Source organism: Pseudopipra pipra, chromosome 4 (genome assembly GCF_036250125.1).
Source record: "Pseudopipra pipra isolate bDixPip1 chromosome 4, bDixPip1.hap1, whole genome shotgun sequence".
NCBI classification, from domain to species: Eukaryota; Metazoa; Chordata; class Aves; order Passeriformes; family Pipridae; genus Pseudopipra; species Pseudopipra pipra.
Genome location: NC_087552.1, coordinates 8574623 through 8590775, shown reverse-complemented (window position 1 = coordinate 8590775; position 16153 = coordinate 8574623). Strand labels below are relative to the sequence as shown.

Below are 16153 nucleotides of genomic sequence, written 5' to 3'. Positions count from 1 at the left end.
CTCATAGGAAATGTTTCTGTGAATTAGTTTACAGGATACCTGACTCTGAGCCTCTAGTCTTGCGGTCATAACAGTCCTATTTAAAAGCTGCGGATCTATCTCTTTCTTTCTCTTCAATTTCCACACTTCCTTTTAGACATTCATAATTAACAGTAAATATCAGATTTGATTTGATTTCTTCCTAATCCTTGACAGAAGCTGTATGGGAGATGCTCACTTCACAATCCTGCTGATCAGAGCTGGGTAAATGAGTACTTCTATCAGGAGGGCTCATGCCTTTGAAAAGGTTTAAAAAAGGCTTTTATTTGAGAATAAAAAACAGGCAGATAGACGTCAGTCTGGGAACTTCAAAAAAGACAACCCTATCTGTCCCTCTCTAATTCATTATGCTGGAAATGTTGAAATGTTTTCCCCTAAGCCTTACCCAGCAGACTTAGTATTTACAGGGCATTATATGAAATAACCTGTTATGCCATGGGGAAAACATGATGGAAGGGGAAAAAGAAGATAACTGTATAATATGAATTTTAGGGAAAAAACTTTCTATTTTCCTCATAGGCAGAGAGTAGGTGTAGATCAAACCTTCCAAAACGGATCAGACTGGTCTCAAGGTTCGAGTATACATTTCTAGCTGAAGCATGCACCCAGGCAAAAAATATCTTGACCGATGGCTGTTTTGTGAATATGAAAATGCTACAAAGCTGAACCTGACTTGCTCTTTGCCCTATCACTCCTCCTCTCAGCGCACATGGCTCTCCTTACTTTCATTATACATGCTTCCATCTTCCCTGTGGCACCTATTAGCAACTTCCTTTGAAGATACCAATCAAAAATTTGAAATGCTAAATTTTTCAGTACTGTTTGAAAAGGAAGGCTTTTATGGAAGCTGAAGGATGAGGGAGCTCACCAGTTGCTAAGTGGCCATGTACTTCAGTAAGCAGGGGAGTACTTGGGAACCAAATTTCTGAACTCCAGTATCTAAATCCTTCTTTGTCTTGGCCTTCGGGGTACATAAATACTTCAGATGATAAGAGGTCTTTCCTGGCTTGTGGGAACTTCGTGGGGGTAAGTCATTTAGAAAGAGCACACACTGTCATGGACCCATGATACGAGAGGCCAGATGTCTGTGGGGACATGTTTTGGCTGTTACAAGATTTGCATCTGGCTAAGCAAACTTCCTCTCCAGGTAACAGCCAGCATGAGGACCATTCTGACCTATTAACAACCAGCTTTGAAATGATCCAGAAAACAATCTATAACTTGCACATAATTAAATAAGATTTTCAATTTGAAGAGTTTCCATCATCCTTTCTCCTTAAACTTTGAAATAGTTTACAAGGTGAAACCGTGGTTTAAGCAGACTTTTTTAGTATGTATCAACAGCTATGTTGAGGAAAGAGAAGATGCAGGAAATTTAGGTAGTTTTAAAGCACTGTTTTTTGCTGTTGATGTTCGATTCTATTTGTTTTATAACAAAACAAACTTGCACAGTAGGAAAACAAAAGAAAAAAAAAGAAAAGAAAATGCAGCTTCTGTCTGTCAGCTTTTTTGTCTGGAATTTCCTTTCCCTGCAGCCTTGCTGCTGGGGTGCTACAGGCACAGTGCAATGGCTCATCAGCCACTGTGAAACTCGGCAAACTTTTAGCAGCCTTATATTGTTTAAAGCATTGCTTTTGGGTTGCAGTCTTATGGCAATGTTGCAAAAAGGTGGGTGTATCTTTGCTGGCTGGACTCAATGTATATTAGACAGAAGTCAGGAAAAGAAGCTCAGGAAAGAGGAAAAATCAGGAGAAAAATAACATGCTGGGGAAACAATAAGAGCTGGAATCCAAGAGTCTTACCAGTATTGTCAGAATTAGTTGGAGCTGGTGGAGGTGAAGACGCTGCTTAATTTCTCCTCTACATTGAGTCTACTGGGATATAATTCTCAATTAGACTAATAAAGGCATTGGGGTAAAAATAATTTCTCCCACTTCCTATAGTTGTCGATATGCCACGTCCAAAAGACAGTGACAGACCCTTTCCAAAATATTAGCCTCGGAAGAGTGCCTGTTAGTGATTTCAGTATTCAATATACCATTCCCTTTTTCAGAGCTAGATGTAGTCTTGCTGATCAACAGCCTGGTCAGGAACACTGGGATGAGTTTAGATCAAACTTATGCAGATTGAATTAGTTTTTCTAACTGTTTTTTCAGTGTATGATTACTTTTGAGAGAAAATCTAGAATATAGGCTGAAATGGACTTTGACAGAACAAGGACTGTAGGGCGGTTATCATTGTGTGACTAAATCAAACTTAATCTTTTGACACGGTTCAGTCTCCTCTCAACCTTTAATTATATCTGTTGTTCTCCCTTCAATCTGCAGCAATATGTTAATATCTTTTAGTAGCTGAGCCATTATATCTAATTAAGGGATTGCAAATAAATAGGGGTGGACAGTTCCAAACATACAATAGCTGCAAATAAATAGAGAGGGACAGCTCTCAACATATGGCAATGAATGCAGCCATAAGGCTTAAAATATGTATTTTAACTGCCAAATTTTATGAGCAGCTTCCAACTGGCTTTCATTTGGCTTCATCTGTATGTCTGACAATCATTGTAAATGCAGGTTTTGTGCCATATCATTTTTGTGCTCAATGGCTAGAATTTATGCATGCAGTATTCATTTGCACTATAGACTGAGACTGTTCAGAGAAGAAATATTTTGTTTGAACTCAATATACTGGATGTAATTATTACTGCAAAGTAATAGTTCATGTTACTATTACTTTCTGGACTAATACAAGGGTAGTCATTATTAATATCTGTTACCAAACCTCAGTGCTGTCTCTCCATCTTTTTAAGGATTCTTTAATAATATTCTAGAAATATTATTTGACTGTCCAGTCTTTATCAAATTGCTATCCAATGTTTATCAAACAAACCTTAATAATTTTCACTTTGATGTAAAATAGTCATTGTGGCATTTCAACAGAAAAGAGCCACCTTGAGAACTGAATACATAAAGCCTTGCTAATAATTTAATTCCTTTTTCAATTCTTACATAAATGAAAAAAAAGAATTACTTCTCCAAGGGTAATTTGCAATAAAGGAAAATAGCAAAACAGTGGTGAGCAAGCACCTTGTAGGCCTACGTCTAGCAGTTGGGGTTATCTGGACACAGCACCTTCCTGGAAAGGCAGTGTGACATTTGGGGTTATTACTGCTCTGACTGTTGCTAGGGAAGGAAGACTGACAAAGCCAAGGGCTTCGGCTGATGTTGCCAGTTTGGGAAGGATGTCCAAGCCCTCCCTCCAGGCATGAGCATCCTCCCAAAGGAAGCAGTAGATGCTAAAGACCCTACAATGAAATAAAAAAGATCTCTTAGAAAATATGCTGTTCCTCCACCCAGTTGCCATCTCCTTTTTACAGCCCACGTAGTAACCCACCTTTTCCATTCTCCTACCCAAAATAAAGACCAACTTTTCTTATGCCTTAGACCTGATGGGTACTGTCTCTGAGTTCTTCTACTGCTAGTTAACTTTCGAGTGTTCATCAATTTCAGATAAAAAAAAGATGGGTAGTACTATTTTTTAACATTAAACATGTAATTTTCAGAGTAACATTAATGCATAACTGCACAAAGCAATTACGTCACTTTACTTGAAAGGCCAGGGACTTTTTGAAAACTGATTTTGCACTTTAAAACCCCTTCTGACCAAATACAAAATGAGTAAAACACGTTCTTAAGGCTCTTCAAGCAGCATATACTACCCTGATGCCACCCGATTGAACCTCCTCTGCTACATAGACCGAGTGTCATCAGAACCAATCAAAAGAAAATTTAACAAAATGGTTCCTAATAAGAATAGGTTTTAGCTACAAGATTTTTTGTGACCAAGATTAGGAGACCAAAGCCTTTAGGGAAAAATAGGGGGGGAAAAACACTATGGCGAGGACACTGTGCAAAGGGTTTTTTGAAACTTATTTTTAAGGAAAACATGAAAAAAATTCTTTTTATGTGGGGGATAATTTTAGCAGCATTTTAAACGCTGGAAGTATGATACCTGTACACTGTGAAATGCACCCATTGCATGAAATATTCTATATAACTGGCAACATGTAAGGTAAATTAGTGTAATAAAAGCAAATGCAATTTCTGCAATTATACTATTGCAAATCTTAAATTCATTCAGATAAAGAGTGAATACTATTTGCATCTGTGAAATTGAGTATTTCTCATGAGGAGAATCTGAACCTCTAATGCAATCCTGTTAATTGGAAAAATAGGGGTTATTTTGGATATTGTACAACAATGTGTTATCCCCTCCTTTTGAAGTGACAGAACAACCTGGATCCTTCCTCTTTCTTGCTAATACAAATTATTTGCTTATGTCCTTTATAATTACCATTTCAAATTTCCACCTGTCAGCTCTAAAATGTAATCTAAATTCAGGTGCCTAAAAATAATTTCTTTCTCAGCTGTTTGTTTCTGTTCCTTCCATCCTTCCTGATCCTGCCTGAAGCAGAGGAAGGTACAATTGCAAGGAAGGCCCGCAGGATGACGAGACTTCACCCAGAAATTGAAGGTCTGAACTTACACCTCTGCAGTCAGCTGGTGGTTTTGCCATCCATGTCAGTTGTGGCATCTTATGGTAATTCACAGTATAATGCTTTTCTGGGGAAAAACACTTTACAACTCATTGATTACATTTGTCTTCAAAACAAGGCTGGTTTGGGCCTTACAAATTGATAACTTGCATGAGAACTACTCAGTATGTTGAATTAGAATGAAATCCCCCCCCCAAAGTAAATTCTAAATCTCAAGTTTCACTCTGCTTTTGTAATTGGAAAAAAACCTGGTTATAGACACATAGTAGTTGTCACCAACAAAGTGGTAACTTACCCTGTCATCTCTATAGATTTTACTTTTTTTTTTTTATTATAATCCATAAGCATTATTAGATGCTAATCATTGCTTGGATAAGAGTTTTCATGAACATACTATTGGTGATTCATGGTTTTTTCCATTTTCATTTGAGGAGATGTCACATATTTTCAGTGTCTGGTTAGTTCAGTCTCATGTTTTTTTGGTTTTTGCTAGCTGTTTTAACTACTGTTGTAAGAAATAAAGAAACATGAATAAATGATGGCTGGAGAAATCTATGGAAAAGGGTGGAATAAAATCTTTGTGAAGAAACACACAAAAAATAGCTTTATAACTTGCTTAAAAATTAAATTATGTATAAAGTAATTTAAAAAATTATTAAAAAACCCCATCCTGATTAAGAAAGGTAGTAGATTAGATTTATTGGTTGCCAAGACAATTTGTGGTCATTTTGTCTTGCTATGTGTACACTTGTTATGTTTCTGAATGATGTTATGGGCCTGGAAATGACAACAAGATAAAGACAAAATACTAAAATTTGAATAAATTTTAATACTCTTATCAATTTCTCCTTAAGTTGCACTGTTAAATTATTTGTTTATGGAGGTTATTGCCAATGTGATGACTTGGAAACATCGTCTTTTATACAGAGAATCAGAGGTAGAAAGAGACATTTTTGAGATATAATTTTAATGCTTTTTATCTTGAACAGCATCAGAAACTATTCGCATAACTGTAACAACAATGGTTCTCATTTCCTTTAATGTGCCCTTTTTTTGTTTAAATCAACATTAAAATCCTCAGAAGTGTGGGAATTTTGAAATAAATTCACTAGAAAAATAAAGATACTATCTTTTGGTCAATTCTATAGAGGACAACTCTGGAACTCATTCTGAAACAGGTGTTTTGATCACCAAACACTATGTTTGTGTGCAAATGGCACCTTGGAAAGTTATTATATTGGCACCTTATTATATACAAATAGTTAATATTTTTGGAAGATCAAATTAAATTTATAAATAATTGAAATGCTTTATGATTAATGTGAATCCTTATAACTATTTTTCCTTTCTGACACTATTTTATACATATTTTCGTGACACTGTCTCCGTATATTTGAGATATACTTGTGTTCAGTTTAAGGCCTTAATTAAGAACAACTGACAGCTCCCCTTAGCACCTCTGGTAGATGGATCGAAGAAAATATAGGCTTTGCCACACACATCTAGAAAATTATAGCACTGCTACTCTTCAAAAGGTTATGGATATTTTCTCATACAATATTTATTACAGTCACATCCTGAAGCTATAATCCATGGTGCCAAGTTGACCCCTACACATAATTGTACTGCATGTTCCACCCCACATCAGTCACACAGAATAGTGGCAGCAGGCCTAAATGTTCAAAGGGTGTTATTTTTAACCAGATTCTGGATTTTGTTATTTTATGTTATCATTAACAATTCATGAAGCACTTATTGGAACTAATAAACTGATTGCAAGCTAGAGAAATGAATTGATTAATATGAAATGTAACACAGAATAGTGATGAGCTTATTTCTATTGTAATTAATGGAAAATAAATCCAATAAGTGTCTGCTCTTTGGACTGCAAATGAAATGAACTCACTTCCAAAGCAGTCCCTAATAGTTGGCCTTAACTGACTTGGAGAGGTTGACTTAAACCAAAGCTAACCAAGAAGTCATGTTTTGAGTGTAACCTGTGGTGCCTTGTGCACCAGCCAAACACCTCCCACAGATTTGTAGTGGGTGTGTTTCATTGTGCCTCTGCTTTCAGTGTATGTTACCCTGTCTGGCTCAATTTAATTCACAATTTTACATCATTTTACATCCTAATTTCCCTTTATGCCAGACCTGAGGAAAAGTAAGTTGTAGCAGAAGGTCCTTCTTTCCCCTCGTAATGATGCAGGTGAACAGGACTTCTGCTGACCTTTGCTGACAGTCTCTTCCATGGGAAAGCAGGTAATTTTATGCATCTTTTCTGTATCAAAGTAATGCAGATGACAAAATAGGAATATTAATAGATCCAATCTCTGCTCAGTGACAACAGAGAATATTAAGGGTAGAAGAGACATATTTAGGCAGAGCTAGAAAGTCTCAGAAGACAGTTAACAGGAAAATAATTTCTGATTAGTGAAAATTTTGGGATGCAGACTCACAGTGCTACATATTTTGAGTGTCGGTGTAACAAGAGACAAGGGAACAAAATAATTTTGGTTTATTAGCTCTTACTCTGGAAGATAAGTGCTGAAAGTTCCTGCATGACACCAGCCCCAGCAGTGTTGAAAATTAACTTTTGCATGAGTGTTTGCTGTGTAGAACTGTCTGTATGAAATCATTCCTGTTGCATTAATATTCTGTCTGATGAACTTTTTTTCTAGAAAATATTCTAAATATTTAGCCGATATATCAAGTTGTATTTGGTAGGATATTTGGGCAGAAGTTTGGGGTTATTTTTCTTGCTTCATTCTAAGTTGATTCTACATATTTCATATTAGGAACCTTTTCTCATATTCATTTAACATATTTTATTTGTTGAACAGTTAATTCTCAGCTAATGACAGTTGCCATCATCAGTCACATTTAATTAAAAAAGCCCTAAAAACAAAAAAAAACCACCCTCCTCCCTCCCAAAACTAAAAGCTGTAATTAAAATGTTTAAATATTCAAACAATTAAGTAAAATTCAATCAGGGTTGAATCATAACCTGGCTATCCACAAGACACTTAGATTTCTGTGTCTTGATTACTTATGTCATATTCAAAACAGTTCCAAACCAGTTGTTACTTCATATTTTCTTGGTCCTACATAGATTTAATCGACATTAATTACACTATAAGTCTGGCAGTGCTGACCTATTTAAATAAGGTTGTGTTTTCAAGGCACCAGGCCAAAATTACAAGCCATCATAAGTTCCTCTTGACTAATCTGTAAGATATATGTATTTCCACTGAAGTACTCCTCATGTGAGGTCTCCAGTGAATTGATATCTCACTATATGCACACCTCAACTGATTGGTATATACCATAAACAGAGCAATGACACAGCAGATATCACATATTTTGCTGTTAAAAAACATTAAATATTTCAATTCTTTTGCTTTATTCAAAAGCATGGCCACTGAAAGATGACATGGGCCACTCATTGAATGGGCTATATTTTCCAAAATTTAAGATGAAATCTGAATTCTATAGCAAATTTAATTAACAGGCTTTTTTTTAACTAATGGAAGTTTTTCTTTGGCAGTTTACTTACTGGATTATAGTTCTTCTGATGACTCATAGAAATAATTGTGGCAGTGGGGATCACCAAACAGACACAGAGTACAGTGTTTGCCAAATGCTGTCCTTAAAGCAAAAAGAATTCCATATGTAACTACAAAAACGGGGCATTTCTCAAATGATAAGAGAACTACTTTGCTCCAAGGCAGCTTCGTGGGGCACCATCTGGCTTCACAAATCCTCAGAAGTGAGATTTTCCTTGAACAAAATTTATCCAATCAGCCTCTGTGAAAACTGTGTAATGTAAAAAATCCCTCATTATCACATTCATTTGGTGTTCCTTGGTATCCTAGATGAGACTCGGTGCAAAACTGAGATTTTTTTTATACTAAAAAGATGTGGATCTTGTTTTCAGTGCTTCGTTAGGCAGATGTTTTACAACTTTACTCTCCATTTCTTTCAAGTAATTTCAAATGGCAAACAACTTTTTTTAAAAAAAATTTACTTTTATTGAAGAATTTCTTTTGACTTCCTATGCCCTTTTGGCTAGAATGTAAGTTTAAGAATTCAGATTTCTGCAACTCAACTGCAAGTATTTTAAATATTCTATTTCAGGCCGTCTAAGATGTAATGCATCTCTCTTTAAGATGGAGAATTGATGTGAAATAGGCTGACAAAGAGAGTAGTTTGTGTTCTCAGGACTTCTCTGCAAGTCTTGATATGGAGAGATAGCCAAAATTAATATTATAGAGGAAAGATTTGAAATATGAGACGTCCAAAATATGCAAGATAAGCTGCCATATGCTAAGAAGTTTAGCATCACCTCAGGAACTACAAAGAGAAGAAAAAAAATTGGCTTAATTCTAAAACAGGATTGTGTTGCAGGTTATGGTAGGAAAATGTCTTTGATTTATGTTCTAAATATTTTCCTTAATGTTAGGCATTAAAATAAAGCAATGTGAGCTAGATCAGGCCCTGTTTAAAAGAGATATAGTAGAATGCAGAACATTCTGCATTTTCAATAAATTGTAAAAGAATGCAAAGTATTACTGCTGAAACTGGTCTAATGTTATTTCTATATTATATGGTTTCTTGGTTGTTTTTGTTTTTAGTTTTGTTTTTTTTTGTTTGCTTATGGTTCCTGTTTCTGGTTTTTTTTTTTCTAACTAGGATTTAAACTTCTGAGGCAAACACAAATTGCAGAGGAAGAAAGAAAACTGTTGCTGTATGTTCACGTTGCCTATGCCCTCCAGTTCTGAAGAGGGTCTGTCACTTCTTCGAGGCTGTTGGTTGTTTCTATGATAATTTGTCCTGATGTGCAGAGAGGAGGGGACCAGCACTGCTCCGGCAGCAATAAGGATCCTCTGTGCTTCTGTCAGTGCTGCCTCTCCCTAATAATGTAACACACAGACAGTAACCATTACAGCATTGGCACACAACTATTATGCAGTTGACATCGGTGCTTAAGTGAGGTTGTGGTAGACTCATTCCTTGGCAATTATAAGAGGCTCCTTCTGTACTGAGGAGCCCACAGCCTAAACAAATGAAGCCAAGAGAGATGAACGAACACTCATATCCTAACTTTGCAGGTAGAAAACAAGAAAAGAACTTGTCACTTGTTCAAGATAACTCTTGAAGCTCATGGAAGTGGCAGTAACCCAGGTCTCCTCAGTCTTTGACCAGCACTGTACTTTTAAGATCTTTCTTCCTTATTGACAAAATCATTTCATAGTTTCCTTCATTAACTTTCAGACTCAAAAATTCCCAGTGATGTTCCCATGGAAAAAAAAGGCTGACTTTTTTCAGATTTTTATGTTTGATGTTTCAAAATATTAGGCACTCTGTAGCCCATATTCACACCCTGCTCACGATAATACCAGGACAGACCAAATGCAGGTCAACAAGTTAAACCACTGTAAAATGTATGAGAGTTGTAGATCTGTCACTAGTGGTGTCCCCAAGGTTCAATACTAGGTCCAATATTGTTTAACTTATATATCAATGACTTGGATGAAGGGGCAGAACCTCCTCAGCAAGTTTGCTGATATCACAAAGCTGGAAGAGTGGCCAATATCCCACAGTACTGTGCTGCCCTTCAGAAGGAACTTGATAGGTTTGAGAGATGGGCAGAGAAGAACAGTCTGAAGTTCAACAAAGGCAAATGCAGGACCTGAGGAAGAATAACCCTGGGCACCAGTACAGGCTGGGGCCAACCTGCTGGAAAGCAGCTCTGCAGAGAAAGGCATGGGGGTCCTGGTGGACAACAGGCTGTCCATGAGCCAGCAGTGTGCCCGTGTGGCCAAGAAGGCCAATGGGATCCTGGGGTGTACAGGAAGAGCATTGACAGCAGATGCAGTGAGGTGATTCTGCCCCTCTACTCAGCCCTAGTGAGGCCTCACCTGGAGTCTGTTCAGTTCTGGGCTGCTCAGCACAAGAGAGATATGAAGCTCCTGAAGCAGGTCCATCAGGCATTTATGAAGATGATTAAGGGACTGAAGCACCTCCACTACAAGGAAAAGCTGAGAGAGTTGGGCCTGTTCAGCCTCAAGAACAGACAACTGAGAAGGAACTTATCAATGTCTACGAGTATCTGGAGGGAGGGTGTCAAGAGATGAAGCCAGGCTCTTGGTGATGCCAAGCAATAGGACAAGAGACAGTAGGCAGAAACTGGTACACAGGAAGTTCCACCTGAATATGAGGAAGAACTTTACTGGGGGGGGTGACTATGCACTGGAACAGATTGCCTGGAGAGGTTGTGGAGTCTCCCTCACTGGAGATATTCAAGGATAGGATGCAGTCCTGTGCCATGTTCTCTGGGATGACCCTACTTGAGCAAGGAGATTGGACCAGATGACCCACTGTGGTCCCTTCCAACCTTACTCATTCTGTGTGATTCTGTGATTCTGTGAGAGTTCGTCTTTTGCTACTAGGCCAGAATAACCTAACAAGTTATCTTAGCACCAATACACAGTTTTAATTTTATTTCATCCACCAATGCTAATAAAAGAACACTCCAAGGCGAGAATTTAAAATGATTAATTACAATACTTTAAAAGATGAAAAAGAATCTGTGTGTGTCAGTCATCCTCACAGGGCAAGGAATAATGAAAATGCAATGCACAGAGGAATGAGTTTTCTATTGTCAATGATAAAAGTGATAATCGCCCCAAGTCAAAGCAAAATGACAGATGAAAGAAACCTATAGAACATTGCCTAGGGGAGCTCCCGAGGCCAGCACTCAGTACCACATATACACATGCTAGACTGATATTTAATGAAGCTCTGGTTGACTCTATAATGAATGTTGAAGGCTCTCTGGAGCATCAAACATCATTTAAGAATGCTAGAAGCAAATGCTTTATTTTTGTTTGGTGGCGGTAGGGTGTGGGGGGAAGGGCAAGTTTTAATACAGTTTTTCAGCTCTTTTAACAAATAAATTGAATTTGGAGGAAGAGAAAAATCCCTTTATCATGCAAAGAGAATTACTGTTTTATTGTATTTGTAACATTTTATTACACATAGAATAGAAGAGGAAATGCAGCAGGGATAGCCTAATGGGTAAATGAGAAAAATTAGACTGGTTTTGAAGTCTCTATTATTTATTCCAGCAAGGGACCAGTCTGACCCTTGTGATATAAGGAGTAGCCAATAGATTTCTAAATCATGTCTGTATGTTCTGTGCTCAAGCAGCTGAAGGTGAAAAAGGAATTGAATGGATCCTCACCCATGATTTAATATGGATGTGGTGACTGTACTGTATAAATGTATCTTCTAAAGACCTTTGGGACGGTACAACAGTAAATAATGGTTCAAGTTATATATTGGTAGTACTGCTGAAGCCCAATAGCACTGACAGGCAACATTTCTTATCTGTTTTGATCTTAATCAAGTAATCTATGTGCCTTTTGTGTCTCTCCAGAGACATTTTTTGAAGTTAACATCACCACATCAGCTTTTGTTCAATTGTTGGCCGAAATTATGCCAGATTTTCTTCTCCACTCTGCCATTTTTTCCCAGTATACTAATTTTATTGTTGCTAGAATCATTTTAAGCAGAATATGATTTAATCCTGCCTCAACCAGCAACTGGCATTATTTGCATTCGTAAGGCTCAAAATGTGTCAACCCCCTGGAGATGTAATACTAAATTCTTATCTCAGTTTTTTTGCTACCTTGCCAAGGCATGCAGTGTGTTAAAGACACAAATAAAAATGATTCTGGAAAAAAAATAAGTCTTATTGACCACTGGCAAGTAGCAGCCCACATTTATTGTAATGGGAAAAGTTTAGTCTTCTTTGAGTGGATGCCAGCTCTTGAGAGGCTGAAATTTGGGCTTCCACCTACTTCAGCTAATAAATCCATAGAATCATGGAATCAACCAGGTTGGAAAAGACCTCTGAGTTCATCAAGTCCAACCCTTGATTCAACGCTGCTGTGGTTACTAGACCATGGTGCTGAGTTCCACATCCAGTCTCATCTTAAAAACCTCCAGGGATGGTGAATCCACCACCTCCCTGGGCAGCCCATTCCAATGTCTGATTACTCTATATTATTCTACAATAACTTTTTTTTTAGTACTTCAGTAGAAACTATTTTTACCATTCTTCTAAAAGAGGCATAAAAGAGGCATAATTGCCTTCAGTGATACCAGCAGGCCCACATTGTTGGGTCTCAAAATTCTTTACACTCAGGACATCTTAAGTATTCTACACCATCCTGAAAACTCACTAGCATTTCTAGGCATTGAACCTGCTTGAAAAATGATGTAAAGCATGTAGAAAAAATTCAGAGTAGTTGCCACAACATGGATGGGTACGGTTGGCATTACAGCAAATTTAACCCCTCTGTATAATCACCAGACAGTAGAATTTCTATTTTAAACATAAAAAGTGTGGGACCCTTTCACTCCCATTGTAAGACCCGATAGTTCACCAAATAACAGTCTTTACCACAGCAATAGCTGGGAACCACATCACTATGGAAACATTAATGAATTTAATTGTGGGTAAATTAGGGCGGAGCAACGAATCATCGAGGATGGTTTTCAGGTGTTGGGGAAATGCTTTTCCCTTTTACCCCTGATGGGCTAACAAAGCTCCTTTTCCTTCCATCAGGAATTTTAAGTTCTACTTCAGAGAGATTATGGGATACTTGAACTAAACAGTGCCAAGCCTTTCCTTATTACATATTTTTATGGACCAGGACTAGAGAAGCACACGTCTTCCTTAAACATTTTAGCTATCACCAAAGGAATTTCAATCTGTTTCTGAACAAGTTTGAATACGCTAAACATAAGTGTATCAATCCAGGATGGAAACTGAATTTAAAACTAGAGGTCAAAAAAAAGTTACTAAAGTGTTGCCAGTATTTTAACTCAATGATCCCAGGAACAGGCAGTCTGTGATATGAGATATATGTTTGAAGGCTTTTCACGTCTCATGTAGGCAAACAGCCTCCTTGTGCCTGGAAGTGGTCTATAACAAAAATTTTGTATGAATCTGCTGATAAGTTGGTAAATTTATTCCATTCATTTCTTGTGGTATGCAAACATTTCCTCAGATTTTATTTTTTTTCTGTTTTCCTGGTATTCTTCTAATCTTGTATAACTTATGCTGGAGGCAGTGACTAAACTCACAAGTGGAAAGCATGCTTCCCAAGAGGAGATGGTATGCAAAACAAATATATAATATTTGGAGTACTACTGGGAGGGGTTACAGCGCATCATAATGTGTAATTTATCAACTAGAATGAAGCAGTACAGTCTGCTCTAAATTTGTCATCCGAAATATGTATATGTAATAATCTGAAATTTTCATTTTTATAAAATCAGAATTCATTTTAAGAAATAAAATTGATATCTAAAATGTAAAGACCTCAGACCCTCTGTTAGAGTAGGGTCAAATAATAAGCTTTAGGAAAGTGGATTTCTGCATGTATGTGTGAAATAAGGAAGCAAGAAAAACATTTGCAACACTAGCAAAGCAATATGGGATTTCAAATTATAGTGATACTCAGAATACAACGCTGTTATGTGTTTCAGTGATTGCTTTGCAGGGAATGTCTGCATAAATTTACTCAATTTGTAAATAAACATTAGCTTTCTTGTCTTCTTTAGCAGCTTTTCATTCAGGTTAGGGTCATACTTTTTACACAAGATTTTTTAAGAGAATATCCAGTGACTTTCAGTCTCACCTGAGCATCCTTTGCCATCACATAAAGCTGACAGGTCAGCTACACGGTCTTCATCAAGGTGGAGCTGATAGACCCTAAAACCTCTATTTTTATTGAGAAGATGCCACATAATGAAGCTGTTGGATGTTGTGAGGGTAACGGGGTGGCCCTGAGGTATGAACTGCATTCTCATTTCGCAGTCCGTAAGGAAATGCAGTAAGCTGCAGAAAGCCCTGCTCTCTGAGAGGAAAATTTGGAATTTGTTTTCTAATATTCTTAATTTGGTTGCATATTTAGAGAGCTGAATCTCTCATATCTTAAATCAAAATAAAATATTTATTTGATGTTGCTTTTTAATTGTATTTGAATTGCAAAATGCCCCATGATACACTTTGTTAAGAATACTGTGTTTTAGTATGAATATTGTTGTTGGCAACAATAAGGATCAAAGCTTGTTTCTTAAAATAGCGTTGATTACCACGTTATTCAAACGCGAATATAAAATTGCACATGTATATACATGCTCAGACTGCAGTGCATGATATTACTTGCCCCTGACATTTCCAAAAAGACACAAATAAAATCTGAATGATAACTGTGAAACCCTTAGAACTTTATGATGCATTGGAAAAGAGTGGAAATACAAATGCATTCACAAAAGTTTACATTTCAGAATAAATTGAAATAAAGTAATTTACAGTCCTCCTCATCGCCTTTGCAATGTGGGAAAAGATCATGCTCATACACATACATATATTTATGAGCCCTTCTAGCAAGATGTAGAACAAGAAAAACCTCATAAGGATCAATATTCTATGTGAGCAAATTGATGCATATGAACAGAGAAGTTGTTAATTTTTAAGTCTCCTAAGGGAACAAGTTTTAGATAATTATATGACAAAAAGGCCTTTTACAATCTATGAAAACACACTCCAAAATGTCAAATGCATAGCAGCCATGCTTCACCTGTAATGGTAAAAGCAATACTTTCTGTAACCTTTCCCAAAACAGATTTACTAAACACAGTAGTTGAGTTTTACAGCACTGTAAATGTCTCTTGTATTGTACTGTTAGAGAGTTGTGCTGAACAAATACTGGTGTCCTGCTGCATGTCAGGATGTTGTGGGATGCTTTGGGATTTTCTATGGAAAGAAAATGTAGGCAGGTTGTATTTGGAGGATGCCAGATGGGACAGCCAAGTCAGAGAAAATTATAAAGGTAGGATGATCAGAATTTCTTAATTGGGGTGTTCTTGCAACTTGGTACTTCAGAAACAGACAGTCTACCAACCCACCGCCCCCCAAAAAAGCCCAGCAGCACATTGTGGCTTTCATCACCATAGCATCAGCTGTCTCTGAATTAGATATCTACAGCTCCCACACAATATCCTGAAGTAGGTAGGCATCCTAGGATAGCATTATCAGAATTTAGCATGTCAAAATCGGAACTGCAAAAGAGGAGAGAATTTCTTATTCCATTCACTCCTCTGTAACTCTTTTTTATGAGGTGAGATGATTTGGGGGTGGAAGAAAGTATGCCACTGCTTTCACCCAAACCAGCCCTTGCTCTGGGGGTAGGAGAAATCTGCATTTTTGCCTCTCCCCCAGCAGCAGAAGGAGCTGAGAGTGGCATCCAGCTCATCCTGGTCTCTGCATTGAAGGACACCAGCTACCACAATGGGTTTCTCTGTGGAGCTGCTTCCTTAGCCCTTGATTTGGGGCTCTCGGGTGCGAAAAGGCAGAGCCTGGTTTTCAGGCTCTTAGGTAAAGCAGCAGGCACAGCTCAGGTACAGCAGAAGCAGAAACTCACAGACTCCTGTTCAATGTTCTTGTCAGATAATGTCTCTCAATTTAGTGATATGGCATTTTCC

General features: G+C 37.4%; 1 long non-coding RNA gene across 1 annotated transcript; it reads left to right on the top strand.

Annotated features, from left to right (window-relative positions):
- The first annotated feature begins 206 nt into the window (after nt 1-206).
- Nucleotides 207-14237, top strand: LOC135412724 (uncharacterized). Its single transcript, XR_010429916.1, has 3 exons — nt 207-1065; nt 4513-4638; nt 9284-14237. It is a non-coding gene; the product is annotated as an uncharacterized LOC135412724 (long non-coding RNA).
- Nucleotides 14238-16153: the final 1916 nt, after the last annotated feature.